Raw genomic sequence first — 18,961 nt, forward strand, 5'->3', positions numbered from 1 at the left:
AAAGAAGAAGTCTTAGAAGGAACAATAATACTTCCCTTTAAGTAGAATTCTGTTCATGAAAATTATGTAGAGGAAGGCAAAAAGTGTATTGGAATAATTGAGTTCACCCCTGACAAAACAAGAACACCAAACGCAGAGCAAGGGTACTTTTTACCCCAAAACAAATATCTGCACTATTTCTTGCAGGCCTGTTCCATATTATACTCATTATTGTTTCAATAATGAAGTTTACAGAGGCTCAAATTTCTGTACACTTGACCAAGATGCTCTAACACTTCAGTTGAGGCTTCAGAATTTGTTGACATGTGGCACCACCTCTCAGGAAGGTGAAAGGCATGTCACAGCCAAGCTGCGTTTCCAGCTGTGACATGTCTCAGTACAGAAGGGCAGGAGAGAGAGAAATTATTTCCTTTTTCATTTATCAAGAGTCATGCCAAAAGGCTTTGGTCTTTGCTCACTTTTAGCATTTTTTTTTCCTGTTCAGTGGCCTTCATACAATGAAAAATATGTTTTAAAGTTATATTATTGAAATATATTGAATAATGACTGTCAAGACTGGAAACCAGCCACATGAATGAATGTTATCTACTCCTCGGCCCTCCAAGAGGGTCATAAATACATGTGATATTCCTCTGTGCTGTATTTTGCATTTGGATTTCTGATTTAGACAAAGTGTGTTAAAAAAATGTGAAGCAGGCAGCTGCTGAATTAAAATACACTGTGTGTAAAAGGAGGTTTGCTTATTTTAGTCAAGGCAAGGAAAGCATTACAGTCAAAAAATGTCTTCTGATAATCTAAAAATAAATCTGCAAATAGCCATTCTATATGCAGAAGCAAAAATTCATACTGAAAGCATATTATATATAAAGTACAACATAAGAAATAAATACTATAATATACAAGAAATCCAGATTAAAATGACAATGAAATGCAGCACACAAACTTAACTTCATTATCTGTATGTTGAGAACTGAAGAAGGAATCATGTCAATTAATCAAGTGTGAGAGAATCTGATCCAGAGAAAACAAGTCACGGGTGTGAGTCCCAGAGAGCATAGTGCCACACTACAAGGGAGGGCCGCATTCTCGTGTCATCGACACTGCTCCATCACTGGTGACTTCTATGACTTACTCAGAAAGGAAACGTGGGCACAGCATGACCAACCAAACTCAGAAAACGCGGGATGCAAACCCCATTTGTACAATGAGGTCAGGAGCCATCTCACATTTCCAAGCTGGGTCAGCATAACACATTTACACACTGATAAATTATCACCTTACGTAACATTTCCCTTATACATTTTTTAAAAAGATATTTGAGAAGGAAATTTTGAGCCAATACATAAACCATCCAATTAAGACACACAATATGATTGATACTATCCACTGGACTATAGAGAATCCACAATCCTAGGTTCCTAAAATTCAGAGTAGCTTTAGAATCTATATGCTAAAGGCACAGCACCCCCCCCCCCCAAAAAAAATCCTCCTAAGCCCAAAACTATCATCATAGGATTTTGGTTTTATTTTTTAATTTTTTTTGGCCACACCCACGGAATGCAGAAGTTCTTGGGCCAGGGATCAAACCCGAAGTGCAGCAGTAACCAGAGCCACAGCAGTGACAACAGATCCTTAACCTGCTAAGCCACAAGGGAACTCCATCACAGGATTTTGAACACCCAGGTCTTAATGTGTGTGTATGTATCTATTTATTTATATATATATTTATTTTTAAAATAAATGAATGGCTTAAAGAGAGGCATAATTTTAATACTAATTTATAAATAAATGCCCTAAGTGGAGTACAAAAATGCACAATTTGTTTTGTTTTGTATTTCATAAACAAAAATAGTTTAGCAAAAGTCATTCCTTTATACCTACAAATTATTATTACATGTACTTTTGAATATTAACTAAAGATCAATAATGTGATTTTTTAGGAACAAATGCCAACCAAAGAACCAAGTTAAGAGGAAACGTGGGAGCTATTTATAAAATGAATAAAGAACATAAACTTCATCATTGTAAGGAGAACTAACTACAGTAATAAACATTTAGTATCAAGTCATCACTCAGACACAGTATAAAAAACACTAAGACTACAGAAAGGGTGCCAAGGTTTAGTCCCTGCAACTCTTCCTCAAAAAAATCAGAAATCCAAATTGTCTGGGAACAGAGAAGGTGTGTGACATGGGATGTTTCCCCGTGATAGGTTTTTCTTAAACGAACAGCATGACCCACATCTATGTGAACTGAACTGAGATTCTCACCACCAAGTGTACTCATGATATACCAGGTAGCATGGTATCTCTCTACAGGCTGAGTTCTGATATTTGCTAGAATGTCTGAGTATACCAAGCCTGCAGATCAATGAAAAATCAACCCTAAAAATAATTACTTAAAATAGCGGTGAGAATTTATTCAGAGACAGATTTTAGCACACAAAGAGAATCATTGAGATCCTTAGTAAATTTAACAGAGAAAAGAAAAAGGAACAGAACAGAGTAAAGGTCTATAGAAAGCAATTCCTTACTTATTATCTAGTATAGAAATTATATTGACAGTTTTAGAATAGGCTTGTATCTTTATTGATACAAATATTGACTAAAAGTCAAAACCATTAATATATTTGCATGTTAAAGTGCAGAGTATTGTCAGCAGCTAGATTATGTACTTATTAGAATAATAGTCTGCCTATTGAGTTTTATGGATATAAATTTAAATGACAACGCCATATCTGATTGAGTTAAAAATACAAAGTGTTTAGCTTGTACACCATCAAATTCAGCAATTAAATACATCGAAGCCACCAAACAAAAAGCCAACAAAATGTGGCATAATAACAAATGGAGGATTAGTAACAACACCAAGATTAAGGATTATAAACATTTAGAAAGGATTTCAACTCATTTTCTTTGTAGAAATAGAATTCAGAGAATAAAGAACTTTCCCTATGTTGTCTCCATTTTATGGAAAAGACGAAAATTAATTACCACATTTTTATATCTAAAAGTACTATCCATTTACTTATCACCTTAGGAAAAAAAGAAACTTCTCTACTGAGTTTGGCAAACATTAAAGAAATACTATTGTATTTATTTTACTATGTGTGCATTACTAGAGAAAACATTTAGACGATTATCTTTGTGTATACTGTATTTGTGTTTAATAGAATTAGGAAAATATCATCACTTTTTGCAAAAATATAGCCTCTGAATTAAGAGAACTGTAATTTTTAAAAAGTATGTTGTTTGTGATTAGGTATGTCTAAATTAGTAAGAAAAGACAGAAATAAACCTAAACAGGAAATAAGAAGGTTTCTGACAGAGAAAAGAATTAAAATGGGAAAGAATTGTAAGATGTGGAGAAAACCCCACTCAGCTCTTGCACATGAACGTGATTGGGGGCTGCATCAGATGGGCTGTTTGATTTTCCTCCTCAAACTCAACAGCAGCCACAGAAATCATAAACAAATCAACAGATGATTACCTAGAAGCAAAGATTGGGTGGAACAAGCTACAAAGCAGCAGAACAGCACCAAGTGCAAGAGTGTCCCTTCCAACAACCACTTCCAGTATGTTCCACAATCTCTAATCAAGGATAAGCAGAACTACGGCAGAAGAATGTTCACATCCCAACTGCTGAGGATCTGTGTGAAGGAGGAGATGGAATCGGCAAAGTTGGGAACAACATATAACAAACTTCAAAATGTTATTAGGAGGCATGGAATACTACCGCTTTGTCTGGTTTGTGCAGTAAGGAAGCAAGAGTCATGCTTTGACAATAATAATCTATGAACACAGTAAAGAAGAAAAAAATCGAAAATGTTAAAGTGAATTACAAGAAGGGGTTGAAACAAGTGTCAGGATTCAGGTTACTTAGGCTACCAGGCAGCAGGAAAGGATTCAGGTTAAGCACAAAACAGGCAGCATGAGACAACAGCTAGAAATAGTCTCTAGACCTAGACTGATTTGTTTCAAATTTTCATTCCAATAACTACTAATTGCTTCAACTTAGTCAAATAGTTCATTAATCTCTTCTGTAAAGGGCATTAATAATCATAGAAAATCAATGTTATTAGATAACTAATTACTACTGTGAAAGAAAATTTTACAGTTTTTTTTTTTTCCCACTGTACAGCAAGGGGGTCAGGTTATCCTTACATGTATACATTACAATTACATTTTTCCCCCAGCCTTTCTTCTGTTGCAACATGAGTATCTAGACAAAGTTCTCAATGCTATTCAGCAGGATCTCCTTGTAAATCTATTTACAGTTTTAAACTTCAAAATACATTATACTATATGTTTACTTGTGTTTAAAACAACAGAAGGATAAATACAAAAACATAAAATTGGTTTCTTATAAGCAATGCAGAGGGAAAATGAGAGAGAAGACAGGTGAACGCAATTAAGACAAATCCTGCAAATGTTGAGGTTGAGTAGTCGGGGCACACGTGATCATGGCGCTTCTCTATTCATGTATCTCTAAGTTCAAAATTTTTTCATTAATATGAAGTTAGAAAATATTTTAAACAAAGTACATGTGTATAATTTGCAAATGTGCCATACCAAGGAAGGTGGGAAGAACCAGACCATATCTAAATGAAAGAGGCATGAAAAGTGCTCTGATAAACCACTAATGGGTTATCGGAATCTCTTTAACAAAGAAAAAAGAATAAAAGCAAAAGTTTCACTAAATTATCGTAAACAAGAATTATTTATGCAATCAGATCATATTATGTTTTAAAAGATGTAAAAAAAATCCTATTTTTAAAAATTTATTTCCTAAAAATCCAGCTTCGTGACAAAAGTACTTTCAATTTGTTTCTCTGTTTGTAATTATCAAGAATTATAATCAGGACACTGGTAACTGTGATAGAGGACAAAATCCTATTGACTGTTATTCAACAAACTGAACTACTTTCTACTTCACTGGGAATTTTACATTTAAATTGATCCTTAAAAATAGTTCAAATAAGCAAAATTTATGATCTTTTAAATAATATCAAACATTAAAAAACAAATATAATTTGCTATATGAATTTTTCTTAACACTACTCAAGCATGCTTCCAATAATACAACTAGAATACATTTTCCTGTATAAAGGGAAAGCAGGGAAAACACCACAGCCAATGCAAAAAGCAGCTAACAAAACACCTGCTACTTGTATCACTTGATTCCATCACTCAGTGACTATGAATTTTTTTAGTAGTATCTTAAATATTCAATAACATAATAATTTCTAAGTTTTTTACAAAATTGCAGACTTCCATTTCCTGATTGGATATATAATTGCAGCAAGCAAAAGCCCCCACAGCAACAAACAGAAAAGGCTGACTTGCCACAACCCCCTTGCCCCCGGTGACATCAAGACGTGGTGGGAGGCCCACAGCCACATGAACTATTATTCCAGAGACAGTGAGCCCTTCCCAGCCAGGCTGATGATCAGAGGCCAAATTTTCTCCCCCAGGTCACTTCCCAACTCCAGCACAGGGACACCGCAGGCTTGCCCAAGCCAAGGGGCTTTGGTGGTCAAAAGAAAACTAGCAGAAGTCCTGACCATCACACAGTAATGGAATGGAAAGCAGAGGAACCCCGGATGCCAGGCTGATCTCCCCACAGGACATGTGTGAGGTGAGGTGCAGGGGAGGGAGGAGACAAAGAGAAGATTACTATGGCTTCATATACCTAAAAGACAAAACCCTGTCTTGGAGAAGGGCCACCACAAACTCATGCTCAGAGGTCTGTCAAGGGGAGCAAGGCTAAAGAAGGAAGCTCAAGACCGCCAAAAGATAAACATACTCTTGAACAATCTTCCCGAACTGGAGAGAGCCCACCTCCAACTAGTGGGTCTCAGTCAAAAGCACAGCATGTTCACAACAAAGGAGCTGGCTGAACCCCGGGAGCACCAAGGGCCAGCCCGAAGCACACACACTCCCTAGTCAGGAGAGCTGGTCAACCCTACTACTCCTGCTTAACAGGAGAGAGGGTCCTCTTCCAACCACAGGAACCCACCTGGCCTCTGTGTTCTTTCATATACCCCGCTGAGGATATGAAAAATAAGTGCACCGAAGATGCAACCAATACTTCGGAATAAAAATAACCAAAAACTCTGAAATAAGTATGATCATTACATTCAGGAAAACAGAAAAGAAAAAAAAAAAAAGGGTCAAAGATGGATGGAAAAAATGGAGAACTGTAAAAGAAAATCATAATCTATGTGAAAAAGAACAGATGAACATTCTAGAACCACAAAATTACATATCTTTTATTAAACATTCATTGGATGACTTGAAATCAGGAAAGTCAACATAGCAGAGGATCAGATTACTGAATTCCAAGACTGTCAACAGAAAATACCAAAGATGAAGAATAAGGAGAAGAATGAAAAGAACAGCTCAGGGCATGGCAGGCATGCGGAATATGCAGAAAGGCCCATCATACCCGTATTTGGGGTCCCAGGAGAAGAGAGGGAGAGACAAAAGCAATCTGAAGATGGAACAGCCATGAAGTTCCAAAACCAAAGACATCAACCCCCATTCAAGAGGCTTCTCAAACCCCAACCTGAAGGAAAATGCACACATGAGGTCAGGCACACACAGGCACACACAAACACACGTACACATAGGTCACATTATATTCAAAGTGCAGAAATCCAAAGGCAAAAAATCATAAAAGCAGCTAGGGGTGGAGGAAGGAGACACAGTCTTCAAAAGAACTATAGACTATCCAGAAAAATAAAATGCAGTGTGCAAAAATCAAGTTCTAGCTGTTCCATCACCAAATGGAGGGAAATTGGATTGAAGGTGATATATTTGAATCAGATTAAAAAGGTAGTGCACTGGGTAATAGAAAATTTATTACACATCATTTAAATTTCACAACTTTGTCAGATAAATATTATTATTACTTCTTTTTATACACAGAAGGTCTAAGCTACTTGCCAAAGGTCTCACAATTCATAACTGGCAGAGCAAAGACACAAATCGGGAACTGTCTGAAACAATGGTTATGCACTCAAATAGTCTGCTCTACTGTTTCATTCAAAGAGAAGGAAACAGGAACATTGGTGAAATGATGTAAAGCTTATAAAAGAAAGTTAGCAGAATAACAAGCCAAGATTAAGGTCAATGAAATAAAGGAAAAAACATAACCATGAAGCAACACACAAAGGTAGCCTCAAAACTCTTGTGGCAAGAACAGAGAACAGAAAATAAAATGGTGAGCCACACTTGCCTAAAGCAATGAATGAGATAAATGTAAACATGATATTTGATCTAATCACATTATTTACATTTTTCTCAATCTACTAACAGTCTAAGACTAAGAGCAGGATATAATTATATAATGCTACATGATTTAGCTTCATGGCACACATAGATTTCACAGCATAATCCTGATGAATTCTAAGAAAGCAATTCAATATATCAAATGATATATACAAATACAAATATTCTTTGTTAATTAAAATATATAATAACAGGAGGTGACTCTAACGATTTCATCAACATCTGAAAAGATTTTTTAAAATACAAAACTATATACCAGAACTCTCGTTATTCACAAATGAATAACTATAAAAGTTTATGAAGTGAAAATACCAACTATGAAATTAGCATCTTTTAAAAATATGAAAATAGAAAAATAAATCATGGAATAAAGGCCTCTCATTATTTTAAATTACTTCAGAATCATAAACACATAAAGACAGATTTTTAGGAAAATACTGAAAAAATAACTCTCACTGGGAGAATCCCAAAAGAGACTGCCAAAAGGAAGTTATTTGCAATCATGCAGCACCACTGCAATATCACATCTGTTAGGTGAATACAACATTATAAGATGCAAGAGAATGACGGTCAAGGTGATTCAGAGTTTGCTCACACTGCAACAATTTTCTTGAGAAAAAAGGAATGGGATTGGGACTGATTAACCTGTTTTTTCAGAATGATCTGTGGATACTTTGGACCATATAGAGGCCAAGAGGAGACCTACTGGTTTCTTATATCATCACCATTACCAAAAAAACCCTGTTTAACAGAGCTCTTGGGCCAAGGCCCAGCCACTGTCTGGAGAGGCAGGGCTGACATTACAGAGACCTAGGCCTTGCTTGGGAAACGATGGAATCTCAAAATCCATCCAGTTTGACAAACTCCAGTTCAGACCCGAAGAATTCCCGAATGCCTAGTTCTGTGTCTGAATGTTACAAAAGATGATTTACCCAAATACGAAGTCCCTCCTCAAAGTACTTCAGACTGTATGTTCAGATGGCCATACTCCTAAGTAACTAGCGTTACTTAGACTTTTTAAAAGCAAGGCACCATAAAGCTGGTGGAGCTCCCAGGCTTTCCTTGTTTGCACATATTTCTATAAAAATGGACATGGAACACTTCGGCCTAAATTCAAATATTCCAAGTTCAGGTATACCGTGGATGGGATGGTGAGAGCCATGACAATTTCTGCTTAGAGACCCTGCCTCATCAATCCTGAATGATTATCAACAAAAGACTTCCAAAGGATAATAAGCAAAAAAGAGAAGAGGTAAGAACTTCTGTGGTGAGCGGAACATATTTCATGAGGCAAAAAAAACTCACAGCAAATATCCAGGCCTTTTCTGCAGTGGGATTACTTCCGTTTTTGCATTATATTTTAAGAATCCTGGGGAAAATCTATCACAAACAAACCTTTATCTACAAATTCCCTGCAATGGGTCAGGAGAAGGGCATTCTCATCCACCCATCTCACAGTCTGTCTCACTTAATTTTTCTTGTGATTTCAAGGAGGAAGAAGTAAAAGATTCTACACTTACTTCCAGTAGACCAATATTATCTCAGAAAAAGAAACATTTTTTTCAGAAGTAATTCAACATATGTATTTCTTAAACATTTACTCAACCTTATGGGAGGAACATTATCATTAACTTTTACACAAAGCATACTGGGTATGATAAATTTTCTATCCACCCATCGAGAACCTTTCTGCAAACTTATCCCTTCCTACCATGCACTCATTAGAATTAGATTAACTTAAAACAGTGTAATGGAACCTAACATAATGGCATGATATAAACATATATAATGTATAAAGAGTATACCTAATAATCATTAGAACTTCATTTCTAAGCCTCACAATTACAGTATCTCAATATCATTTATGTTTGCTATTAATTTCCACCAGCCTTGTTTCATTCTAGTAATAATATTCATCCATGGGCACATGAATTGAAATTTTTAAAACCCTCTTCATCTCATTAAGAGATGCCATTCCAATAACATTATATTTTATATGTTTAATAATTTATCAATTTTTGTATCAATTTTGTTGTTTCAATCAACTGTGTATCAGTAATAATTACAATAATATTCCCTTCCAGACAACTTAACGCTTAGAACTTTATGGCCAGAGATATTAAAAAATAACCTTATTTCACAGTGTGAATATACAGATTTGTATATGTATACACACACACACAAATGACAGGATGATCATTAAAATATTTTCACATAAAAGATCTTTTGGAGAAAATGGGAAAGATGTATGAGTTCAAAAAGAAAAACAAATATGAATTTTCTGACAGTTAAAGAAGAGCTTAGTCACTTTTTTTTTTTTGTCTTTTTGCTATTTCTTGGGCCGCTCCCACGGCATATGGAGGTTCCCAGGCTAGGAGTCAAGTCGGAGCTGCAGCCACCAGCCTACGCCAGAGCCACAGCAACGCTGGATCCAAGCCGCGTCTGCAACCTACACCATAGCTCACGGCAACGCCGGATCATTAACCCACTGAGCAAGGGCAGGGACAGAACCCGCAACCTCACGGTTCCTAGTCGGATTTGTTAACCACTGCACCATGGCGGGAACTCCAAGTCACGCATTTTTTAAATGAATGATGGTGTGTATTGAATTATAATGGTATTAATAGTCTGCTGGATATATTTTAAAGTGGCTTAAACAGTATTTTATGACATCAATTTTTACAATTTACTGGAAATTACATCTTGTACAATTGTTTGTATTTTGAGAATGTTAAAGTCCAATTTAAAGATGGACCCACTTCGGAGCCTACACTCTCTATTACCTCCACCTAGAATGTGCTTTAATATGTTCCTTATCATCACTCAAGTTTCTGTTCAAAATGCCTCAGAAATAACACTCTGAGTCTTAAGTCTCTTCATATTAAAATACAGAGTACCTGTTGTAGCTTGGCAGTAATGAACCTGACTAGTATCCAGGAGGATGTGGGTTTGATCCCTGGCCCTGCTCAGTGGGTTAAGGATCTGGTGTTGCCATGAGCTGTGGCATAGGTTGCAGACTTGGCTCAGATCCTGTACTGCTGTGGTGTACGTTGTAGACTTGGCTCAGATTCTGCACTCAGACCAGCAGCTATAGCTCCGATTCAACCCCTAACCTGGGAACTTCCATGTGCTGCAGGTGTGGCCCTAAAAAAATAACAACAAAAAGTATTATTTCTTACAACTGCATGTGAGTTTACAAAGATCTCAAAAATAGTTATTACAAAATGCTTTGGAACTGCCTCACCTAAAAGGTCCTTGCTCATGCATCACTTCCTAGTCTCTCACCCCAAATCATTCTTTCCCTATCCCCACTGCTTTCTGAAATTATTTATTTACTCTCCCACAAGAAGATAAACTCCTGGAGAAGAGAGTCTTTACTTTGCCCACCACTCCACTCCTAGAAATGAAAACCAGCTTGTGTGTCAAGTAAGCTTTGCTAAGTAAATAAAACACACAAGGTGAAGGTGACTCGCACTTGCAGAACACCTTCTATATGTCACTCTGCAGTGCCACTTATACACTTAACCTCATCTAATTTACTCCTTATGAGAATTTTGACAGGAAAGAGTTGTTCCCATATTTTTGGTTGAATAACCTGAGGTATCATAGGCTAAGTAACTTGATTAAGGTTGTATCAGTTAATAAAATGGCTGTGTTAGGATGAAAACTCAGGCACCAGAATTTAATAATCTTACACTAGAGTTTTAATCATTACCAATATATTGTTTTTTTTTTTTTACCTCATGGTACTTTTCATTTATTACCTTATTTGATCCTCAGAACAGTCTACATCTTATCATATCAGCTTTATAGATAATGTAACTAAGACTCAGAGAGTCAAAAGAGATTTGTCTACAGAAATAAAGCTAACTTATGGACACAGCCAGGACCCAAGTGCTGCAACCCTGGCTCTCGCTTTCTTTCCAGAATCCCACACATGCACAGACTGAGACAGAGATTTAATGTAATGCACATAAGGTCACACAGCTGGATAGAGAAAAGGCTGGATGGAGAAAAGGCTGAATTAAAACAAGGTCAACTGGTTATTAAGCAAATGAACTTTCAACATATCATATTGTGCCACTGTCAAATGTCTAGGAGTTTACAACTGTTACAGACTTCTGAGACATGATAAAGATGCTGTCACAAACATTAGCCATGCTATGAAACGTAAGTGGTCCAAGGTAAGAGAGGCAGCTTAACTAGAACGTATGTGCCAATGGCTCCAGTAGACCAGTGCCCCCTCACTGCCCTAGAATAGTGTAGAAAACCTAACCACATACATATGTCTTTGATTGCTAACAAGTATAATCTTACTCATGAATATTTAGTATTATTTCATAACATTTTCCTACGTTCTACTACATATGAACTAATAGGTCATTAAAAAATAAGGATGAAAAACATTAATGATTCCAAAAGATTTGTATCTTTAGAAAAAATACAGTACATCAGAAATAGGAAAGTCTTTTTAAAGATATACTCCCATACAGTCTTCCATTAAACAGGAAAGAATGAAAGAATTAAAAGAAATTATGGAGGGATATGATTTTCTCATGAAAATATTACATGACTTTGATGTGCTCATACAATATTCACATATGCCTTAAATAATGAACAATTAAAAACTGAAAAACTATAATAAGTTCCAGCTGAAACAGTAGCTTCAATGTATATTAGACTCTTCTTTGTCTCTACCAGTATTAGGTTGAAACAGCTAACACTGTTCAAATTTAGACAGTGAAACTTTGGTTGAGTTAACAGAAGTCAGGTCTCTACTCCAAAATATCATAAATTTTAATGATATAAATTGTTACATTTTCCTCCCCTCATTATATAAATAAAAAGTTGTGAGGAAAACAAGAGATAATTACAGTATCAAAAAATCCAATAATGGTAGATTGAACAGTATGCTTATGTGGCAGTGTGCTACTAAACAATTTGCATTGAAAATGTAAGTAGGTATTTATCACTACAACTATAAATAGGAAAGTATAAATCAGACCATGTGACAGTTCAAGTGAAGAATTTAGGAGCAGAGAGCAGAAAGATTTTCAGCAATATATGACAAATTCAATTATTTATTTAGGTTTTAAATCTAGTAAAATGTAATCAAATTTTTAAAATGCAATCAAAGCAGATTTCTAAATAGCACAAGAAGAAGATGAAAGACAAGCTTATTTTCCTTACAGAGGTTTGGATCGAAGAGCCTAAATAAAAAAAAGAAAGAAACACCTTCAACATGGCCGGTGACTATGCCCTAAAAGAGTCCTTCATCGTACAAAAACGCAACTCCTGTAACATAACATAACTTTAACGTGGGGGAAAACGAGGTCATTTTTTAAAGTAAACTGTTGTTATAAGGTAACTTTTAATTTGCGCACGTAATGTAAATTGCTATGGTGAACGCACGTTAGGTCATGGAAACAACGGTAGCTGGATTCAGATGTGACCCGGCAGCCCAGGTGTTCAGGAAAAGTGCTGTTAACAGTGAGGATTGATGATCTAATCAAACTGTCACAGCCAGATCCTCGGCAGGGTGGCTGGAGGATAATATTCAGAAAGCAAGCACATGCTTAGTGTTACTTTAAATTGATGCTGACATTTTCAATTGTGAAAAGAAATTTTTTCCTAAGTAATATAGGAAACAACTCAGCTAACCTTCCGGAGGATATCAGATAATCATGGTAGGTTGTTGTGCAAAAGCTAACTTCTCAGAAATGTGAGCACATATGAAATACAAATAATAGGACATTTTAGAGATTTACTATAGTAATCAACATTTTAATTACTTTCTGTTTTCTTAGATGTACAGTACTACTGCGATGAATATCCTCTCCACACACAAACAAAGCAATATTTTTAGCCTGGTATTTGCGTTTGGTGGCAAAAAACTCCCACAAGAGTACAAATAACCAAGAGTCACGTGCTGATTAATCTAAGACTCCTAAAGTCACGTGTTAATTAAAGTAATTAATATGATCTTTCCCGGTAATGCTATGCATTTGTCACATGGCATGCATAGAAAAACAGTGATTGGATAGTCAAATTTCAAAAAAAAAAAAGGTCTAACCCCACAATATGAAGAGGTTTGTTAAAAATCACTAATGATGGCAATTCAATAAAAATTGAGTGCATAATTATTAAAACAGTTCTCAGAAAATCACTAGACCAGTATACAAATGTGTGATGACCTACAAATAACTCAAGTACGCAAAGAATTCTCCGCATAAAAGAAAGAAAAGGACGATGAAATGTGTGTGACTGAGTAAAGTCAGTCCTGGCCAGTCTTCCCGCTCGGTCACAGCAGTTCTGCGGAGCTGCACACAGGCCTGCAGAGGTGCCTCTGCGGTCCTGCTGTTCTGTATTCTTGGCAACGTCCTGAGCTCTCGAAATGCAGCCTTTCCTCGGCAGCCAAGGACAATCAAGTGGGTTAAATTGCTTCATGTTTTCAGGACACGTTATAAAGCATTCTCGTGAAAATTTTTCGCTCCGTCATTCCTGACCTTTTTGAAACAGTGCCCCAGTAAGTATTAATATTGATAAAAACCACATTATCTCTGCCATTCACTGCTGACACTCAGACCCAAGGTAACACAACACAGCTTCCCTGGTTCTTAGATAAATATGACGAAAGTAGGAACAGCAAAGTTTCTTTTTCATGTGGAATCAGAACAAGTTTATACATTTTCTGGTAAGACTGACCCATTTCTTATAATTTGCCCTGTTAAAATTTTGGATAAAATCCAGTAAGATGTAAAAGAAACCATATAAAACATCTCAGAAAGTCAATTTAAAAATTGTTAATAGGTATAAGGGAAATATTTTTTTCTCAAAAAGTAAACACTGTGCATCCTTCCTTAACAGTACAAAATGAATCCTGCCTGGTTCAGTTCTAAATAAAGAGAAATCCCAAAGCCACTAGATGCTCAGGCAAGTCTTCTTTGACAGGGAGATCAAGTCTCCCTCCAGGACAGGATGGCAGCAGCTAGGTGACAAACCACAGGGCTGGGTGAAGAGAAGGGTTCCTGCCATAGCTGTCACCACAAAGCCCAGACAACTGCAGAGCCAGAAAGCCCGTCACTATCCCACACTGCAGAGGAGGCCCCGGGCATTCACTCACCCCTTTAGTTCAAGGCTGGAGTAGAGCATTTCAAATGGGGCTTGTACGTTCATTTGACTTCCACAGGTAACAAAACTAAGAATTACATGGTGGTAAGGCTGGGCCTCGCTCTCACTAGCTGTTACCCACGAAGGGCCAGAAAAGGCCTCAGTTTTATTTAACATGAACAACAAAGTGTATTATCACATCCATTACTTATTTGTCATTATTGAATTCCAAAAGGTATGATATCTTAGGATACCTTAGAATTCCTACACACTGGACAAGGTAGAAACTTCTACCAACGGGTGGCTGACAGCTAACTCTGTTAGAACATAGACTGTTATAGTTATCATTGATCTTTGACAATTTACTACAAACTTAATTATTAAGGCTTTCCTGGAATATCAAGAGTCTGACAAAATATGTTCACATTAAAACGAGTAGACATAAAAATATGAAATCTAAATTTAGTATATTAAGCATTGTGATTTTTTCACCAGATAATCACTACTTGATATTTCAAACATCAAAGATATTCTTCAGTATCTTCTCCCACAGCATTGCTAATAAAAGGAATGACGGCAACAAGTATGAGGGAAATTATAAAACTGATCTGATGCAAAACGAATTAGAAATTTCTTTGAGGAGTTCCCGTCGTGGCGCAGTGGTTAACGAATCCGACTAGGAACCATAAGGTTGCGGGTTCGGTCCCTGCCCTTGCTCAGTGGGTTAACGATCCGGCGTTGCCATGAGCTGTGGTGTAGGTTGCAGACGCGGCTCGGATCCCGCGTTGCTGTGGCTCTGGCGTAGGCCGGTGGCTACAGCTCCAATTCAACCCCTAGCCTGGGAACCTCCATATGCCGCGGGAGCGGCCCAAGAAATAGCAACAACAACAACAAAGACAAAAAAAAAAAAGAAATTTCTTTGAAATCTCACTTTTATTTGGTTATATAAATATGTGAAATGAAAACACCATTCTTCTCCATCCTTCCAATACACAGTAAAATAACAACCACATCTTGTTGGGAGAATGAGGTGGAAGATTAAGCAAATGTAATAAATACAGGCAACTTCAGCAGTTATAGTTTTAGAATTTACACAAGAAAAATAACTTAATAACTTGGAAAATGATTTCCATTCAACACTGTTTCAGAGTAAAAATTTAGAGACATTATAAATGTCCACTAAATAGTAATATCATGATACATATAAACTGTAGACTATAAAGCCATTAAATGATAATGTTAATCCATATTTATAAAAGTACATGGAATAATACTCATGACGAATGAAACAAAGGAAGTAGAAAAACATTCTGATGAATGTGATTCTCATTTTTACAAAATTCTATATATACATTAACATACATACATGAGAAATGAGAAAAGCTACTTATCAAATAAGAGCTAGGCAAGAGCTAACAGTGGTGGTCCTGAAGTGAAGCAATTTGCTGACTGCATGTTCTACCAAGCACAACTCATTTAATTAAAAAGCTCTTTTCAAAATAAAACATTTTATTTTATGAAGAGATTCAGATATGAAATGAGAAGGGAAAAGGAAATGGCTGTATTTCTAAGGAAGAGCATTTTCTTCTAGCAAGGTCACATGCAAGTACCATGCAAAGGCCTCTGCTCTCTGAAGACTTTGGGAATGTTTATTGTTCATAACAGTGTTTTTCGCACTCCCATTCTGTCTTTTCTGCAATGAGTAGCATTAAGGTAAAAGGTAACTGTAAAAGGTTAGAGGTTTTCACTGCTACAGCAGAACATTTAACATGTGATGCTCATGAACTGGTAATGGGTTTCTATCTGTTGTGCTGCTATCATTGGTATCAAAAGCAAACCAACAAAGAGACATTCATGTCTATCTGCTCTCTGTTATGAAATTACGGTCAGAATACTAAATTGTACCTTAATTACAGGTTGAAGAGGTATGTACTTATAAGTGTGGTATATTGAACTACTTTTTGTTTTCAAGATATAATTGAATATACTTAGAAAATATAAAGTTTAACAATGTAAAGCTCTGGCAAATTATTTGAAAGAACATTCCATTTGATTCCAAATATCAGTGATACCATTAAGCTATCATTTTCACTACATACATGTGTAAATATATTCACCAATGCAAATAGTAAACCTAGATTTCTACAAGAGCAGAGTGATAACAAAATGAAAACATAAGGCAGTTTTATAAAATTAATCTCATTGACCATTAATCTTGTTAATCTCATAATTAATCTCATTGACCAAAGAATATTATGACAAACTAAATACTTCAGTTTTCAGCTACATGATCATTCATCATAATCAAGACAAAACCGTTTTTAAAAAGTTAATAACTGATGATCAAGATTCATATAACACTAGTTTTCATTATTATTTCAAAGTATCCCAAACAGGAATTATCATAGATCATCAACAAAGGTATGAGCTACATATTTTAAATTATTTTAATAAAAAAAAAAGAAAACAAGACCTAACAAAATGTCTAAGGACAGGAAAACAACATATATATAATGATATATTTGAATGTTAACAAACAAGGTCTGAGTTACACATAATGTTTGTAATTATTCAGTTCCTGAAATAAACTGAAATATTGCAGAAAAGTTTTCTTATCAGTGATAGACTAAGTCATGGACAAATTAGGTCAAATTGTCTAACAATCCATAAAAAATCATATTCAATAGAGAACCATTTTTTGTGAAACTGGGCTTCCATTCTATGCAGGCAACAAATTAAGTTGCTGATCAAAAATTTCACTAAGTAAAATGGTTGGAGTTGATACTTACTTCCAACAAGTAATGATAAAGATTAGTTTTAGGATTCTTCTCATCAAAATAACATGTATATACCTATATACACACATGTTCATACTGTTCTTTTTAAACTGCTCACTTTCTTTAAAAAATTCTATAATTAGGTAGGCCATAAAGATGGTAAGGAAAACATGAACTTTAGGAGGCAAGAGGTGAGGTGAGAAGTTTGCTTTCATTAAACAATACTACCAGAAAGCTAGCTGAAGAGATAAATGCTCTTAAGCACTGGAAAAATTAGGGGTGAGGGAGCAATGTGACTCAAGTTCTTCTTATTAGAAAAATCTGAGAATAAAACATACTATGACAATAATAAAAATAACAGCTGAATAAAAACAGTAACAGAACACAATCTAATCAGCAGAGTCAGGAGCAAAAAACTACAAAATAGCACAAGAATAACAAAACTGGTAGAAAAATGGTATTACAGCACTAACACAAAGCATTCCACAAAGCAAACCAAATTCAGAACTCACAAAATTTAATTAATGTTTTTGATTTAATGTGCTTTGTGTTCACGTGATGTCACATGAATATTTTTATTGGATGACTTTTAAAATGTAGAGAAAGACTGCATTTATGAACCTGTGTGTACCTAGGAATATTCTTCTGACTTTCCTTAATGATGAAAGTCTTCCATTGTTACTAAAGTTATTGAAAGCCTTGAGTAATCAATGAAATGAGTGATTCAGTCAGACAATTATACTTTGAGCCAAAATGGAAGTGTAATCAGAAAATAATGGCATTGGTAACTTTGGCTAAGAAACTGGTAAAGAGATGAAAAACAAAGATTTTTGTCAAGAATGGCAACACTGTTAAGAGAAACTCAAAGTGACAAATGTACCTAAAACTAATTTGAATATGTAAATTTAGGTTAAAAATGCATCCCATAGCTACTTGCTGCATCTAGGTGCCTATGCATGGTACACACAAGAAATCTTCAGCTAACAGATGAACACTATATATTAATCTAAACAATAGAAATTTTCACACAGAGGTTGAAGCATACATTAATTACATGACCACATTACCACTGTCTCTAGTGAAATGAATAGGAATGAGAGATTTTTAAATGCTATTTTTGGTATCAATGCCCAACTTACACTTTTTAATAGTCTTGGGTTATGCAATTCTCAGCATAATAGGCAATATCTAATAAAAAAATCAATGTTACATAACTTGAGTTAGTTGCATGAGTTTAAATATTAAAATATGAAGTGCCACAAATTAGGAATGAAACACAGACTTTAAAAATGTATGCCTCAAAGAATGAAATTTAGATAAAATTCAAAAGCAGGAATTCCCCCAAGTGATCATTTACTACAAAATTAATTCACATTAGTGGAAAGCTTTCCTGTACCCAGTGCTGGGCATGTTTTTATCCTATGGGAAACAGTTCATGCAAAACACTGAATTTACACATTTCACTATTATGTTCAGTTGTTCTCCTCAGAAAGAGCATCAAACCTCTGCGCTAAATTTAAAATGAATTACAATTTTGCTGAAGGTTTAATTGCTTAGTAATTTGTTTGAACAATTTAAACAATTTACAATTTATTCAACATAAAAATTTGTGGGCAATCATATGGGAAAATCCATAAAACCAGAGCTAAATTCCTAGTAATCAAAGTTTTATAGACTGAAATAGCCTTTAACTAACAAATTATCATTATGATTTGATGTTAACTGCATTACTACAGTTTAATTCAGTTGAAAATGTATTAAAAAATAGTAAACTATTAGATC

The 18,961-nt window shown here is 35.4% G+C and overlaps 1 protein-coding gene across 1 annotated transcript in view; it reads right to left on the reverse strand.

Annotated features, from left to right (window-relative positions):
• The window catches only part of ZNF407 (zinc finger protein 407), a 422,314-nt gene that overhangs the window by 226,130 nt on the left and 177,223 nt on the right, over positions 1–18,961 (reverse strand). The window lies entirely within an intron of this gene.

This window comes from Phacochoerus africanus, chromosome 2 (assembly GCF_016906955.1).
Source record: "Phacochoerus africanus isolate WHEZ1 chromosome 2, ROS_Pafr_v1, whole genome shotgun sequence".
Classification (NCBI taxonomy): Eukaryota; Metazoa; Chordata; class Mammalia; order Artiodactyla; family Suidae; genus Phacochoerus; species Phacochoerus africanus.